Source organism: Meleagris gallopavo, chromosome 1 (genome assembly GCF_000146605.3).
Source record: "Meleagris gallopavo isolate NT-WF06-2002-E0010 breed Aviagen turkey brand Nicholas breeding stock chromosome 1, Turkey_5.1, whole genome shotgun sequence".
Taxonomy (NCBI): Eukaryota; Metazoa; Chordata; class Aves; order Galliformes; family Phasianidae; genus Meleagris; species Meleagris gallopavo.
In genome coordinates this window covers 143,878,589-143,895,281 of record NC_015011.2, presented here as the reverse complement: position 1 = coordinate 143,895,281, position 16,693 = coordinate 143,878,589, and positions in this window count along the sequence as shown.

The following is a 16,693-nucleotide window of genomic DNA, read 5'->3' as shown; positions in this document are numbered from 1 at the left end:
TAGTCTGAATAGTTAAAATGAAGATTTAATGGTAAGGAAATATAAAAGTTTTCCAGTTTTCCCTAGATAAAAAAGCTTGACAGCTGAGTTCTGTACAAAGATATATTTGTAACTGTTCTATATGATTAGCATTTTTTTGATTAAGCAGGGGAATTGAAAAATAAAATGAGAAACTTAAAGCTATAATTCAAGGTGAAACATTTTACATCTAGGTTTACATTATCCCTCTAGTAAGTAGTGTTCTGAAGGCAGTGTTTATTTTCAGTCCTAAGACATGAGTTGTTTTTTTATAATATCAGTCCACCAAGCTTATGGTGTTGTCTTCTATCACTTTTTTGTTTATTTAAATCTCTCAGAGGTAAGGATCTGACATTCATCAATTTTATATTTTAGATCAGAAAGAAAGTAACAGAAAACTGTTGATTCCAAAAATTTTGAATATTTTATCATGTTACGAGGCAATGCTTATGTATTTATAATGATGCAAGGAATTACAAATCGGTTAAGTAGAAGGAAAGAGATTCTCAAACTGTAAGACCTTTCCTACCAGGAGAGATTTAACATCATTATTTTTGAAATATGACCTTCCCAGCAGCATTTATAATTAGACTTCCAAATTAGAACTAATATATTCTTAGAACCAGTTTCTCTGTTACTGAGCATATTCTACAAAAATAAAAATGAGTTTTTAAAATGTTGGAAACTGTATACTGTAGAGAAATACAGACATTCTTGAATCCTAAATAATAATAAGTATCATCATCTACTTCGTGAGGCACTAGCAATGAATATTTAAAGCAGATCTATCTTGCTGACAGACTTGAAAATAAGATAAAAATGAGATAAAAATAGAATTCACTAATATTCTGAATATTTTTTCTAATTATTTCCATACATTTGTATGAAGTGAAATAAAAATATTTATACTATTCACAAGCTAGCAGACATATAGAATTGTTTGTTCCTAGATTTATTTTTTAGCATAGAATAATTTATATAGTATTTATGGCATAGATCTGAATCCTGAATCATAAATTATGAGCCTATGATCACAAAAGGATAGCAGGATAGTCTAGAAATCATTACAGAGCTACTTATTCTCTTTCATACAGGATCCAGGACTTCACGGACAAGAACAGTTCAGGCTGCAAGAAAAAAAAATTCTACTTTTTGTACTTTATGGATGATTCCGGAGTGAGACATTTCTGAGAGGTGTACAAAGAACTTGAAAAGGCGCTGGAATAGGCTGCCCAGGGAAGTGGTGGAGTCATCATCTCTGCAGATTTTCAAGAAATGTGTTTATGTGGCCCTGAGAGACATGGTTTAATGGGCATGGTGGTGATGGGATGATAGTTGGACTAGATGATTATAGTAGTCTTTTGGAACCTTAATGATTGTATGATTCTATGACTTTCCATCTTCTTTATTTTTGCTTCATACTATTATATTGTTTGATTCTAAAGTTTATCCAGGAAGAGAACATGTCTGCATGTTTTCTCAAAAGTTTGGAGTTCAGATAGTGTTTAGAGGTAAGAAATTTAATTGTTCTAAGTATGAGGCTGCTCAAACAGGTATTCAGCTCAGTACTGGGCGCAGGTATTAAACACCTAATGGGACTCCAGAATATTTATCCTACATACACAGTCACATACACTGTGCAAAGTAACATTTTGCTCAAATTCATGTTCACCTTTCACATGTGATGCCCAAGAACGTCAAGTATTGACTGAAAATTGAAATGCACCGGATAAGAAGATTCAAAACCTTTTTGATATATATCAGTATGTCTGACCTCTTGCTTTAATTCTGATCCTATTATTCTTATATTTGAATGTCTAGAATCATTCAGTAAAGAAAAAGGAAGAAGATAATTTTGTAGTGCACTATTCCAGTATTTAAACTGCTACGGAGCTTTTGTGGAGGAAGGTAACAAATAGTGAGGGAGTAGAATCAAACTTCCTCTTTCCATGATAACAATTAAAAAGGGTTGTACAGCAGTTTTTGATCTTTCTTTGTTTTTCACTGATGATCAATACTATTGCTGTGCGCTGAACTCACTGCAATCTACTACGTGTACATCTTCTTTAGAATTTTATTTCCCACCAAGAGTGGTTTGAAACAAATCTCCCAAATGCCTCTATTTAATGCACATATCACAGAAATGAGTTATTTCTTGGAAATGAAACAAGAAAATACATTCCAAAATGATATGTAGTCTGATCCAGTTGCTAATATGCATTCAGTTTATGGGACCAGACTCCAAAATAAAGTGTTTGAATTCTGTAGACTGGACATCAGGTACTCAGCACTGACAGTTTTACTCTTCAGATTTATATCTATTTCACCAGAGTTGCTAATACAGTCATAGCCTAAGTACATTGCCATAATTCAGAGCAAGCCTAGTTAATACTGTCACTTGAACAATCTAGAAAATGCTGAGGTGCTTTTTCCATTTGAGTCATGACAGAGCTCAAGAAGGAATCTAGGACCATGGCTACACAAACTGGTTAATTGTTGCATGTAAACAAATTAAAGAATTCTGAACAGTCAGCATATATTGCTTTGCCTGGATACATCTATACTAGAAAATAAAACAGAATAAGGATATGAATGCAGACAATGGTACAATGGTACACCATTTAATCATTGGCACATTCCCAAATTTTAGATAGAGGATAAATGTAGTGGAGAGGAATCTGCAGTTCACATACTAGATTCAAAATTGTTGAAGCCATTTTCTGAGGAAGAGGTTCACCTCTACGTAAATGGTGTAGAAACAAAAGTTCCCACTTCAGAATTGTAGGTTTTGAGAGAAGTGGGATAACTCCTCAAGAAAGCAGTTCATACAGATGAATTCTTTACTAATTCTAGTACATTAGCCCTTATATTTGAAAGTCAATTGTCTGCTGTCCTTCATGTTACTAAATATTCAGCAATGAGAATAATGGAAACCAAATTATCTTTTAGTATGAGTCAACTTAGCACTAACATAGAATTAATATTTTATCTAAAACCTGGCTTCAAATAAAGATAAGGACATACTAAAAGGTAATTATTCTGATGTCAATGATTTCACAATGAATATATGTGTATGAGAAGATAAAAAATGACAGAAAAGGGAATTTTCCAGCTGGACAAAAATGAATGGGAAACCTAGAGAAAAGGACATTCTAGACTAACAAATGAAGGAATATAATAAATCCAGTTTCCATAGCATAACATTTCTTTGGAATTCATGAGACATTAAGACCACTATTACCTTGTTTGTTGCTTCGGTTTCAGCTGAGGCAGTACTGATAGCACATCAGTGATTTGTTTGTTGCTGAGTGAAGGGTGCACACCTATGGCCAGAGCAGGCCTTTATGGTAGTGTAGAAGGGGATGAGAGGAGCCAAGACGACTGGCCTGAATGAGGCTAGAAGTTATTTTGTATTGTATGATATCATGTAGAAGGGCAGAAAGATATGGGGAGTCTGCTTGGGGCTGGCTGCTTCTCAGGGATAGTCTGGGCATTGGTCATCAGGCAGTGAGTAATTATATAGTGTAGACACACACACACACATTACACTTTTGTTTCTGTTTTCCTTTTTTGTCTTAGTAAATAGTTTTTATCTCAACCCATGAGTTCTATTTTGTTTCTAATTCTTTCCCTCATCCCAACTGGGGAGTGTGGAAGTGAGCAAATGGTTGTGTGGTAACTTCCAGATTAAACCACAGCATGTGTACAGCTTTCAAGTGCTTGTTTCACAAAGAGTTCAAACATGTTTTTGAAAAAAAAATAGGTCACAATACCTACAGCCAATCAATATAGAACGAGTGTTTATAATAATGTGATGAGAACTACAGCTCTTAATGCAGACTTATAAGCGGTGATAGCTGTTGTGTGTCACTTTTCAGGAAAGACCAATAAGTCTTTGATGTAATTTTTTCTATGCTCATTTTCAAATTAAACATAATTATTTTTGAAAGAACAGAAAAATATGAGCTAGCTACTTTGGAGTTACCAAATCATGAAAATGTCTTTTGCATCTGAATATATTTGCTGAGGTCTTTTTTTTTTTTGCATTCTGATTATTCAAAAATTGTTTCATTTTCAAACAGTATACACAGCATGTATAGTCACCTACAGGACAAGTATGATTTGAAAAACAGAGTAGCAATTAAAAATAAATATACTTAGAGATAAAAAAATTATATATGAATTACAGTCTGTTACTTATTTTTCTGCTGTCGTCCTTGTTTACAGGGTAAATAATTTCTTTAAAATGACTGTAGCAGAAAAATACCACACTGGTTCTGTGTTAATGTTGACCATGAACTTATTTGTCAGTAAAGAAAGCAAAATAACTGGATCCGTTATTTCATCTTTGCCAAAATGTAGTAATGTTAACATATAAACTGACAAAAAATTGTACATGTGTACCAGTAAACTAAACTGTAAATTTCAGTGCATTGCTTTAGGTAAACAGTATTACATTGAGGTACCTAATTTTGTTTTGACTATGCTAAACTTCCTAAATAATTTAAATTAAGAAATTTCTCACAAGAAAAAATTATTTTTGAAAAATGGACTAGTTATATAAACTATTCAGCAAATTTAATATGTGGACTTGATTACATTCAAAAGATGAAACTTTTATTGAGAGAACAGTCATTAGCAAATGGCATCTAAAGTCACTGAAAATATTTTGAGCAACCTAAAGATAAATCCATATTATACAATAAAGTACTCTCCCTGAGTGAATCATGCTGGGATATCTCTATGGTGAGATGCCAGGTGAGTGAGGTGGCACAATATAGGGAACTGGATCATCTGTGCCTGAATCTCACGCAATAATAGGACTGCACTTGGCAGCAGCATTATGCTCTCACATATTAAGATGATTGCAGTCATAGAGATAATATCATTAGTGCCACACGGGACTGAAGGCAGTGGGGGGATGGGACATGTATGACACTTCATTATATAGATAAAACAGTTGGTAGAAAGACAGAAAGCAGAACATAGGAGTTAAAAGTTAGCTGTCATGGTGAAAATAAGTCATCTAGAAAGCTCCAAGGAAATTTTAAATCATTCAGATGTTTATTAAACAACTTTATATGTATATAGTATATAAATATGTATATATACATATATAAAGAAAGCAAATAGAATTATAGACCATTCTGAGTTGGAAAGGATTCATAAAGATAATCAAATCCAGCTCCTGGCTACACACAAGACCACCAAAAAATCAGACTGTATGTCTCAGGGCATTACCCAGATGCTTCCTGAACTCCAGCAAGTGCCATGATCACTCTCCTGGGGAGCCTGTTACAGTGCCTGACCACTCTCTCAGTGAAGAACCTTTTCCTGATACCCAGCCTGATCCTCTCTTGTCTCAGCTTCATGACATTCCTTTGGGTTTCATTTCTGGTCACCAGAGAGGAAAATAGCACCTGCCTTTTGCTCCCTATTGTGAGGAAGCCATAACTAGGTTTCTCCTCAGTCTTCTCTAAGTTGAACAAACCAAGGCACTTCAGCCACTCCTTGTGTGTCTTCTTATAAGCAACATCCGTGTTGTAAGGGGGAAAAAAAAAAAAGAAAAAAAAAGAAAAAAAAAGAAAAAAAAAGGATGAGAAGGCCTCAGATCCAGACCTACAAATATAATAAAATATTTAGCCATTGCTGAGATTACTATTTCAATGGCCAAAAATCTAATAAAAAATAAAATAAATAATGAAAATAAAGAAATACTCCAGTTTCAAATTTATTAACACAGAATATGTCTAACTTTATCAATATTATGACCTTCGAGTCCTTAGGATATGAGTCTTTGGGATGCTCAAATTCCTCAAGTACTTCAAATTCTGTTTACCATTTTGTCTATAGGAACTTTAAACTTGACAGTAATGACTTCCTGCCTTATAGATCAAATCTATCTTTCACAAGAATCCATAAAATCTGTTTATTTTTTCTTTTACATTTTTTTCATTTGCAGTGTCAGAACAGTGAGAACATAGGGTGCTCACAGAAGATGACTACTGGATTGAGAAACATTAAAAAAGTAGACTTAACTGCCATTTTCCTCAATGAGAAAGTCAGAGGAGTTGTCAGTGTCCTTTAAGTTAAGGATTTAGGGCCTGGGACACTCATCCAAGACACGGTATAATTTGGTATGAGGGGACTTGAAAGCACAGTTTCTATTTATGCATTTTACACTTCAAATACTTTGTCTTCGGAAGTAAATCCAAACTCCATATGATCCAGTAGAAAATCACAAGCAATAAAATACAGCCCTTGTTTGCTCCATGTTTATTTATCCTATCTTTTCTCCAGCACAGTTAGTCCAGAATTCCTGCCTAAACTTTGGTTTTGTTACTGTACAAATCAAGCACTCGCTACATAACAAAAAAGATTTCATTTCAGAGCAAAGCTGGGGAGCCTTTTCTGCAGCTTTCAAACTAGCTGCCTTCATTTATGAAAGACTTCTAAAAGGTATAAAAGAAAAATTATATATTTTAGGAATATATGTCCAGGCAAACACAAGATCACAGTGGAATGGACCCTCAGAACCAATACTGGACTCTTTTGTCCATAAGAAGATTCAGCTTACAATCAAAAGAATGATTACTGTCTAGTTTTTCAAAGAAAAATGTGGCCATGTAAGAAGTCAACTAATTATAATGACAAATCGAAGGAAATACTAAATAGCCATTATGAAGTAAACAATCCAAAATTGAAGGACAGAATTAAGACATACCTTGACGTTATTTGTTTTCCTTCTGATTTCCACACAAAGACCTTGTCCAGTTTCTAAATTTTGCCAGGCAATTATAAATTGTTCTTATCATGTTCTTGAAAGAAAGAGACTCAGAAGAATTAATTAAATATATTAACAAGTCATTGTTATTAATTACATTTACCTTTTAAATGTCCCAGACACTCAATCAGAATGTACAAAATATATAGATGATCAAACACTCTGTGAAATCTACATGGTGGTGAATCTAAATTCATTATAGACTATCAGTATGTTAGAAATGATTAACTAGTCTACACTGTGACTTCTAAGGAGTGGATTCAGGAAAAAACAAACAAACAAATAAAACTATTAGCAAGATCTTTGCTGAGAAAGTGGACTATTTAATGTTAATATTAAAAACTGTTCAAATAATTGTTCAGCTTTTTCTTATGGTCTGCTTTTTTTTTTTATGGACATGACTACTGAAAAGTAGTTTGGAGCGAAAGGCTGATGGTTCTTGAGAAACTTCTGTCAGATTTATCACATGAATATTTAATTTCATATATTTATATATGTGGTTTCGCTAATAAAATTACCTGAGTTTCTACAACCAAGAGACTGGCAATTTGTCGTCATGAACTTTTGCAATTTTTTTTGCAATAAATAAATAAAAAGACAGCAAAATCTGATAAATTGTTTAATAAGCCACCTAATTTGTAGAACTTCATTCCATGTACTTGAATATCATGAATACGAATCCTCAAACAGTTTTTCATTTGAACATGAATTTTGCATTATATAGCACTTGAAGTAAAAAATATAATTCTGAGGATCTGATGTCCACATTATACACAAATCACTGGAGGATTTGATTATTTGTGTATTTGCTTCTACACTTCAACTGTAAGTGGGACAGTTGTGAGATTTGTTTTAAATGTAGGCTCTTGATCCAGATTCAAATTTTGGTATAGAACCACATCGCATATGTATGTATGTGCAACTGAATTAAGTACAAGATTAGCTGAATGACTTTCTAGTATCTTTGCCTGTGTTCAGCCTGAGCTTGTTTCTGTTACCTGTCATTTGCGTCACAGTGAAACTATGGGATTTCCAGCAGACCTACTAGGTACAATGCAACCTTTTGAAAAGGCAGCTTGAGACTAAGTGTAATAAACCTGTGCACATTGGTTAGTCATAAACACCTGTGTTTAAGTGCCTGAAGTGAGTCCTAAATCTTTGATAAATACAAAAAGAATTTGCAAGCCATATGTACATGCACACATTTAATTTTGATGCCTTATTTTGAAACAAATCCCACCATGCTTTTTTTCAAATGCTTAGATATATCACTCTTTAAATCTTTTATGGATCTTTTCAGAAAATTGCAAAATGCTGTAAATCTTATCTCCAATTGACATTAACATTTAATGCAAAATTATTGCAGCATCAGGATGTATCACCTCCCTATACTTATTTAGTTACGTAATGTCTAAAAATAAACAAAAATCTGACAAAAAATAGCCATCATATAAATGTCTGAAATAAAATTGAAAAAAAAAATAAATTGTTCATTTTTAACACATTTTAATTACCTATTGCATGCTTCAAGTAGATATTAATATGAGGAAGGTAATTATTCGCAAATACTGAATAATCTTCTGCAGATGTAAAGGGCAACTTTCTGCAGTGACTGCAAGAAAATGGATAGAATCATAGCAGATTTAATCTGCTTTTCTAAAATCTGCTCAGCTAGATATTCTGGGGTACTGCCTTTTAGAGAAGAAGGGCCCATGAAAGCCCTTTCTTTTCCAAAAAAAACCTTCTCTAAGGATAAGAGAGTCAATTTCCGCTTTAACACTACTAGAACAGTAGACGTGGCATGTCTGACTAAGCTCAGAAGCAAAAAGAAGCTATAAGAGTTGGAAACAGATATTAAATACCCAGTAGGGATAGACAGACATTGTCCAACTATGTAGGGAGGGCAAGTCTAGGAGTTTTGCAGAAATGGACCTGGGGGTCCTGGTGGGTTAAACATTTTTCAGAAATGATCTCTTGTCAGTAAGGCAATTTGTCTGCCTCCTGTACTGTATTATGGAGTGTGCAACCTGAAATCTGAGGAAAGCAATCTTTCCTGTAACTTTTTTTTCTATTAAGATCACTTCTGGAGTGCTTTGTTCAATTTTCAGCTCCTCAAACACAAACTCCTCGTTGAGCTTTCTCTTCTCTGTTCTGTATGTTTCCAACTCTCTCAGACTTTCCTCATAGGCGAGATGTTCTAGTCCATCATTTTAGTGATCCTTTGCAAGGATAATTCTCTGCCAGACTGTTTTTCAGTTGGGTGCCCCCTAGCATGTAGTGATATTTGGAGTTGTTTCTCCTCAGATGCAGCACTTCACACTTCTCCTTCATGACGTTCCTTTCAGCTCATTTGTCTAGCCTCTGAGGTCTGGAGACTCCAGTCTCTGAATTTTCCCTCCAACAAATAACAGGATAATCAAAGTGATGATCAGGGCCAGCAAATGTGAGGTTATTCTTCTCTGTCTGTTGGGGGTATCATCAGCCTGCCTGGTCAGGTGACCTGTGGCAGACATTTTTCTGTTCTTCCTTGAATCATAAACACTCACTTCTCCTCATCCATCCCCAGCAGAGCTTTATAAACTCCAGCTGTTCTTTCACATAAAGGAGTTTTTAAACTTTCTTACATTTAACAGTATATGAGAAAAGATCTATCTTTGCACAAGGGATTTTGTTGATCCAAGTCCAAGGGTTTTCTTTATAGGGAATGTGATGAGTTATTTTATGTTAAAAATAAATCTTTGGGACACTAAAGGTGTCTAATATACTTGTGGATGCCATTTTACTAAGAATTGATTTAGAGAAAGCAGCCAAAGAATAGATTCAAGATTAATACATCTGACGGATACACATGTAAATTATTCTTATGAAGGAGGGATTTGTTAATGTATAAAGTGTACTAAAAGTTACCAATTGCTCTATATCACTTCAGTAGTGAAGACTTTGGAGAAACAATGCCAAGCTTACTATTTCAAAAGCAACATCACCAATAATTTAATAGAGTGCTGTCACTTCCAACTCTATTGACTGCTAGAACAAATTTCCAGTTTCCTTTCATAAATAATTGAGAACATACATGGTGTCTGTACTTAGCTGAAATTATATTAAAGACCCTGTAAAAAGGTCTGGGAATAAATAAGTTTAGTTTGTTGGGTTTATCTTTAAAACAGAAAGTTTTAATTTGCTTTCACGCAGTAGTAAAATAATTAATTGTACAAAATGTTTTCATCTTATAACCTTGTAGTAAATAACAAAAAATATGCTCTGTGCATATGAGTTGATCTATTTATGCAGAGAAAAATAAAGGAAATAATTATGTTATTTATGCAAGAATGGTAAATAAAGAGTTTGAACTGATAGTAGTCTCCAGTTGCCTAGATGTTTATTTTGTCTATAAGATGTTCTTACAGATAACAATAATACAATGCAATCATTTTCTGTGAATTTTATTTTCTTCTTGGACATCTTTTCATCTCCAACAGGTGGCATCACAGTCTGCGGATGCCCACACCTCTGGGTCTGGCTACAGTAGCTGGCACCTAGTGCACTCAGCCACACCAGTAACTAGCACTCTGGGCACAAAGCCTGCAATACCCTTCAAATTAATAGAGCTATGATTCCTCAAACTGTTTGAGTTAGGACCTCCACTCGCAACTGTAGCTAGCACCATAGTTCACATGTCCTACATCACATTCTGACTCCAGTAGCTGGCACCAATTCCACTCAGGCATGGATACACGCTTCCCACTCACTGCTGGTGCTGAGACCTCCACATTCACTCTGGTAGCTGGCACCCTGGACTAGTGTGTGTGTTCTCCAGTCTGATTCCAGGAGCTGGCACTGAGTTTCACTCAACCATACCCAAGTCTCACACACAGGAAACAGTGTAAATGTGTGGAGAGATAATAAAGAAAGCATTTAATGAGAGAAAATATTAGGAACACAGGACATATTGCAGTGATCAGGCGCAGAGTTCAACTAGACAACCTTACTAGCTAGTCCTACTTTATACACCACTGACACTTTTTTACCCACCTCTCATCATTGTTCCTTCTATTTCTCCTTCATCCTGCACATCCCTCTGTGGGTTTGTAGAGCTATGCAGTTTCCTGCATCCCTCCCCATCTGGGTGACCTAGCTGCAAAATCTATTCTTCCTGGAAGTCACTCTTGTATTTTGATATCCCATCAATTAGTGAAAATGGGAAGTTTCCTGAAATTTGAAGTCCTCAGCCATATAATACTACTGGAATAAGCATTCCCACATTCTCATATACTTTCATAAATTTACGTGATTGAACAGACTTCATTTCCATCACTACTTCCCTTTCTTATGATCCTATGTTGCCCTGGAAAAGACCCCTTGACCCAATACTCATAAGCAAGCCTACACTGTTCTATATATCCCTACAAGAAGAAGATTGAGTTATTGGATCTTTAACAGTAATGACATTCAAGATGAAATGCTCCATAAAATTTCTTGGTTACAAGTTCAGTCTGCCATGACTATAATTCCCTGGATTCTCTTTCTTGCCTTTCTTGTAGATTGAAATCATATTTGCTAACCCCCAGATGTACAGTTTGGTATCCAGAAATGTTTAGAAATATACACAGTCCTATTTCATAACTGCCAGGCTCTATGATTGCTTTAACAATTGACAAAAGTGGCAAATATGACATAAGAGAAGCCGCTTGTCGTTCTAGAAAACTATTCTTAAGCAACTCAATTAAAAACACGTAGAGTCTCCTCTAAGGCACCTCCAACCAAAATAACCATCTCTAATAGATCTACAAATTGATCTTTTAAGTATGGAGTCTCTCTACGTATAACTTATTTAAAACTAGGCAAATTTTTTTATTATTATATATTCTTTTTGCTTTTTCTGAACAGCTAAAGAATGTGAGATAGAGTCACACTAACAGACCTTCCACTAATGAAAATTCAAAAATGAAACTTAGAAGAAAAGTTATGAAAAAATAAATTAGAAACAGTAAGTCAACTCCCCATCTTCCAACCTTGATGTGAAGACTAGAGAAATGCAATTAAGATGCCACTTTAAATTGCAGTTCTAACAGTGACTTTTTCTCCTAATCTGTGTATATATACACTCATATATATTCAGATTTCATCTCTCAGTGTATGCTGGCATGTAAAGCCTCTTGTGTCACTGAACCACTAAAGCAGTTAAAAGTTTCCAGATAAGTGAAAATCATAACAGTCACTCACATTCACAACAGGCACTTAGCAAACATACAGAATTTGACCTGTGTTGAGGCTGAAGGTAATACAAAGAATAAAAGTCTATACTGTGATAATGACTGCATGGATCTTGACATGGAAATGTACACTTTCTAAAAATCTTAAGAGTGCAAATTTAACTATTTAAGAAGTATTAGATAGCTTTCATTTCTGAAGTCTACCTTTCTCATCTCTTAGTGCATTGTTTCCTAAGGAAACTGCATAGACAAATTGGTATTTTTATAGGGCTCTCAATTAATTTATTGAAATTTTAACATGAACAAAATGTAGATTTTTAAAATTTACATAACGCCAACTTATTTTTAAAATATAATTTAACTTACTGCTTTATTACTATTTAACATTTTAGTTGCTTATAAGATTGTCTCATGGAGCTATAAAATATAAGGATGTAATTTTCTTATCTCAATAAATACAACAGTGGATACATTTTCCTATTTTTGCTCATTGCTAAATCAAAAAATACATTTAAATGAGAGTCCAATAGAAGTAGCATGTAAGTCTTCCTTCACAACTGATAAACCTAATTAATGTCAGCGGAGAAACAGATCATCCAGTCTGACAGTGTTTTAGAAAGCATGTTTTATTTGATATTGTTTGCCACAAATGTAGACAAACAACATACATCAGATTGAGTCCTGACAGTAGTAGTCCTATGTTACTCTTTGCAAATGACAAAGAACTACTAAAGAAAAAGGCATTCAGTAATGCAGGTACAATATCCAGTGCTAAATCTGTTATGGATGGAAGCACTTCACTCATAAGATAGAAGCAGCAACGTATTTGTTGATATAATTCAGAGATTTAACAAAGCTTAACTGTAAACAAGTCAGTGACATAAGATTTGAGATGGCAGAGTACACGATTGTTCATTCTGGAGTCTCTCCCATTGAGTCACAAGGCTCACAGTGGACACCTTTGCTTTTTAAACTCCTTCTGAGAGGAGTCTAGGTGCAGCTAGATCCCAGCTTAGTTCCAGACTTAGTCAACAGTTTATGCCTAATGTTGAGGAGACTCTCCTGTTGCATTATAAGGTTCAGAGTGAACCCCTTTGCTCTCTAAACTATTTGAACCACAGAAGTAGGGAGCCTAGATGTGGCTGAATCCACAGATCAATCTAAGATGCAAACATAGTGAAGCTAAGAAAGCTTAACAAATCATAAGTCATTTACTGAGGATCAGTATCAGCAAGAAGTCTCTTGATATCAAGTCAAAGGGAAACACACCAGCAGGTGTAAGAAAACACCATAGATGGTGTAACCTCAAGAAGCATCCTTACTGAAGGGGAGATCCTGTCATGCTGCCCACTGTCATACAGGAGAGCTTGAAGGGTTCTTGGGCTACTTACTATTTATGGGGTAGGATGATTGTCATTTTGAATACTTACTGTGGTTTTGATCTACACATTTGTTCCTCCAAAATCTTGTTTAAACCAGTTCACCACTGTAGTTAGATTGGCTCAGTACATCCTCAGCTGCCGAGCAAGGTGCCATTTTCTCCATAAACTAGACTAGACCAGAAAGCAACCAGTACTGTGGTCATCTCTTGCCTGAGAAAGGTTGGTGGTAAAATGGTCTGGCTGGAAAGAGAAGAGCAAGGAGAGAGAACACCATCAAAAAAACATAGCTGAAAATCATAGAAACTGACAATAGTACTGCTTCATTTCATCTGAAGACAAAAGTAGGCAAGGTAAGATTAGACAATTCAGATGGAGTTATTAGGTTACGGATGCATAGATTATGGCTCAGATTAATAACAATAAAATATGCCTACTAAGAATAATTATCCTTTCAGAAATAAATGCATCTAATCAAGAGTGTGATGCATCATTGAATTTTTGTTCAGGGAGTTCACTGTCTAAAAACTGTTTGGTAATATTTGGAACTGGATGTATATATTAAACAGTACAAAAAACTGATTTGTTTCTTGACATGTGTCAACCCTTTTATTCTCACTCACATCCAAATACAATGACCCTCAAGTTAAATAACTACATAGAATACATACGAGTGTGATGTGAAAAATAAATAATCATAGTCTATTTGTAATCTTTAGTGGGAAGATTTTGCTGAATATAGATGTATTTTAAAATACTCAGAGTCTGAAAGTACTCTGAATAAAATAAGGGGCATAGGGACAGAATCCAGAATGCTATTTGTAAAGAAAGTTTTGACTTCATAGTTTTTCATTTCTCAATGAGACTATACGACAACTTATTTAATAATGATACATATATCACAATAGTACATTCACTACAGGATAGCAAGATGTCCCTGGTTTGGCAAATTTATTCAAACAGAATTCCTCTGAAATTATTTTGCTATAACAGAGGAATTATATTTATAAGGAAAACTACAGCTCTTTAATTAATGAATGCTTTCAGAATTTGTAGGATTTAATTTGATTTTTACTTAGCCTTGCTATTGCAAAATCTAGGTGTGTCCTGATTTCAACTGGGACAGTCAATTTTCTTCATAGTTTCCGGTATTCTGTCATGCTTTGACTTCAGGAGAAGAACAATGTTGATATGATGTTTAATTCATTGCTGAGTAGTGCTAAAATTATAAAATTCCTTTATCAGAATGGAAAGCAAGGCTGCATATTTTTTACTATTCACAGGACTGTGTTTAGCCAACACATCAAGATGAATGAAATTATTTGCCATAACTTGAGCTTGCCATAATTTAAGTTTCATTTTGAAAATTGTTATGTTTTGAAATATAGCAGAGAGAAGTTGATTTTCACTTTGAAGACACATATTTAACTCATTTAAATGAATGGTCAAAACCAAAAAAAATGAAAATCCTGCGAGCTATTTTTAATCTTCATGTTCTGACACAAATTTTCCTTTTGATTCCTTAAATGACTTTATTTAATTTCACGCATCATGAAATCTTTTTAGCATTTTAATAAACTTACCACATTGTCAAGGGTTTACGGGCTGGTTCGGCCTGGTTCCATGACTTGTGGGTGGAGGGATTTTGCAAAATCCACACTTCAGGAAAGGGAAACAGGGGACCCCAAAATAATTAAAAACAGTGGCAACAATCTGAGAAGAAACAAACTAATTTACTAAGTATGGTATCAGAATGCAAGATAACACACTATAATATAATGTAATTAGAATTGAAGTTAATAAATCAAATATAATGAGAGAGCATGATCGAAAAGTGGATAGGCCTCACCATAAACACTGCGTGAGATGTGCAGTCCGATTGAGCAGCAGGAAGGAGAGCCTAAAGAAGAAGAGAGCATTAGGTGACTTTGCCAGGGGTTATATGTCCTCTCTGACCTCAAAGCCCCCTGGGGTATGTAGTTATTCTTCTCTTCCAGATAGGTGCCCGGAACTGGAGTGTTAACAGTTTAACTCCCAGTGCACTACATGATGTTATGATGTGGAATACCAATAACCAAAAATCATAAAACCATGACACGCATTACTTCAGAAAAGTAAATAATGTGCCCACATTCAGCATCCATATTTTTAAGGAACTCCTGGAATTGGCAATTATTAAATCTCATGAAATTCACAACTTTGATGACAATTTGAATGACATTATCCATTTTTAAAACTTCTACACACAAATTTTCCTGATGTACGAAACAGTTACATTTCCTCAAATATGAGTTGCTGCCAGCAATTGCATCATCTTCTGCTGCTTATATAAGTCCCTCCGTTTTACCAACATAGGGGCACCATGACTTCCTATATGAGATAGATTGACAAAGGTTAAGGAAAATTGCTTTAATAAATTTTTTACAGGTTCATACAAATTTAGAGATTTAGTTGTTTCATTTAATGGCATAAAAGAAACCATTCATTCACCAACATCACTTTCATTATCGATATCTCTGATAAAAATGGCAAGTTGAGATGTATTTCTAGAATAAGTACTTTCATCTGTTACCAAACATATAATCAGAATCTAGAAGGTCTACTCCTCAAATTTCTTTCAACAGTTTTGCCTGTTTCTTCAGTTTACTAGGCTACAGTCTGGTGAGACAAACAGATTTTTGAAAAATCTGATTTTTTTTAAATCAGAAAAAAATATATCATGCTTACCACACTTTGCTTGATAAACTCACTATTAGTAAATGATTTTTATTTTTTGCATTAAGATTCACTATCACACAACTAGTTATTCTAAAATGTCTGAGTTGTAATTCGATAAAAAAGAAAAGATTGTTGATATGACAGACTTTTCTCAGTTCTGCTACTCTGTCTTTACTAAACATTCCTTGATATGCTTCTAATCTGGAAGCAAGTGTTTGGACATGATGTATTTTCAGTTTGTAATCTTTGAAAACTGAAACAATTTCCATATAAATTAACCATAGTGTCATATTATTTGTCTCAACAGAAAAGTACTCATCTGTCTCCATGTTTCATTGAAGTCTTCCTTCATCCACATTCTTTTTTTTTTAATTCTGTTTACTTTTGTGACATTAGGCAGGGTAAAATATTATTATAGGTAATGACTGTATGTTAGTCACCAAGTGGCACAAGTGCATATAATGTGAAATACACACGTTTCAGTTTGAGTGTGCACATGTGATAGGAGCAGGATGTGAAGTTAGCCCTGCACTGCACCCTCCCTATGTCTTTGTTTCAGCTGAGACAGTGTTAATAGCACA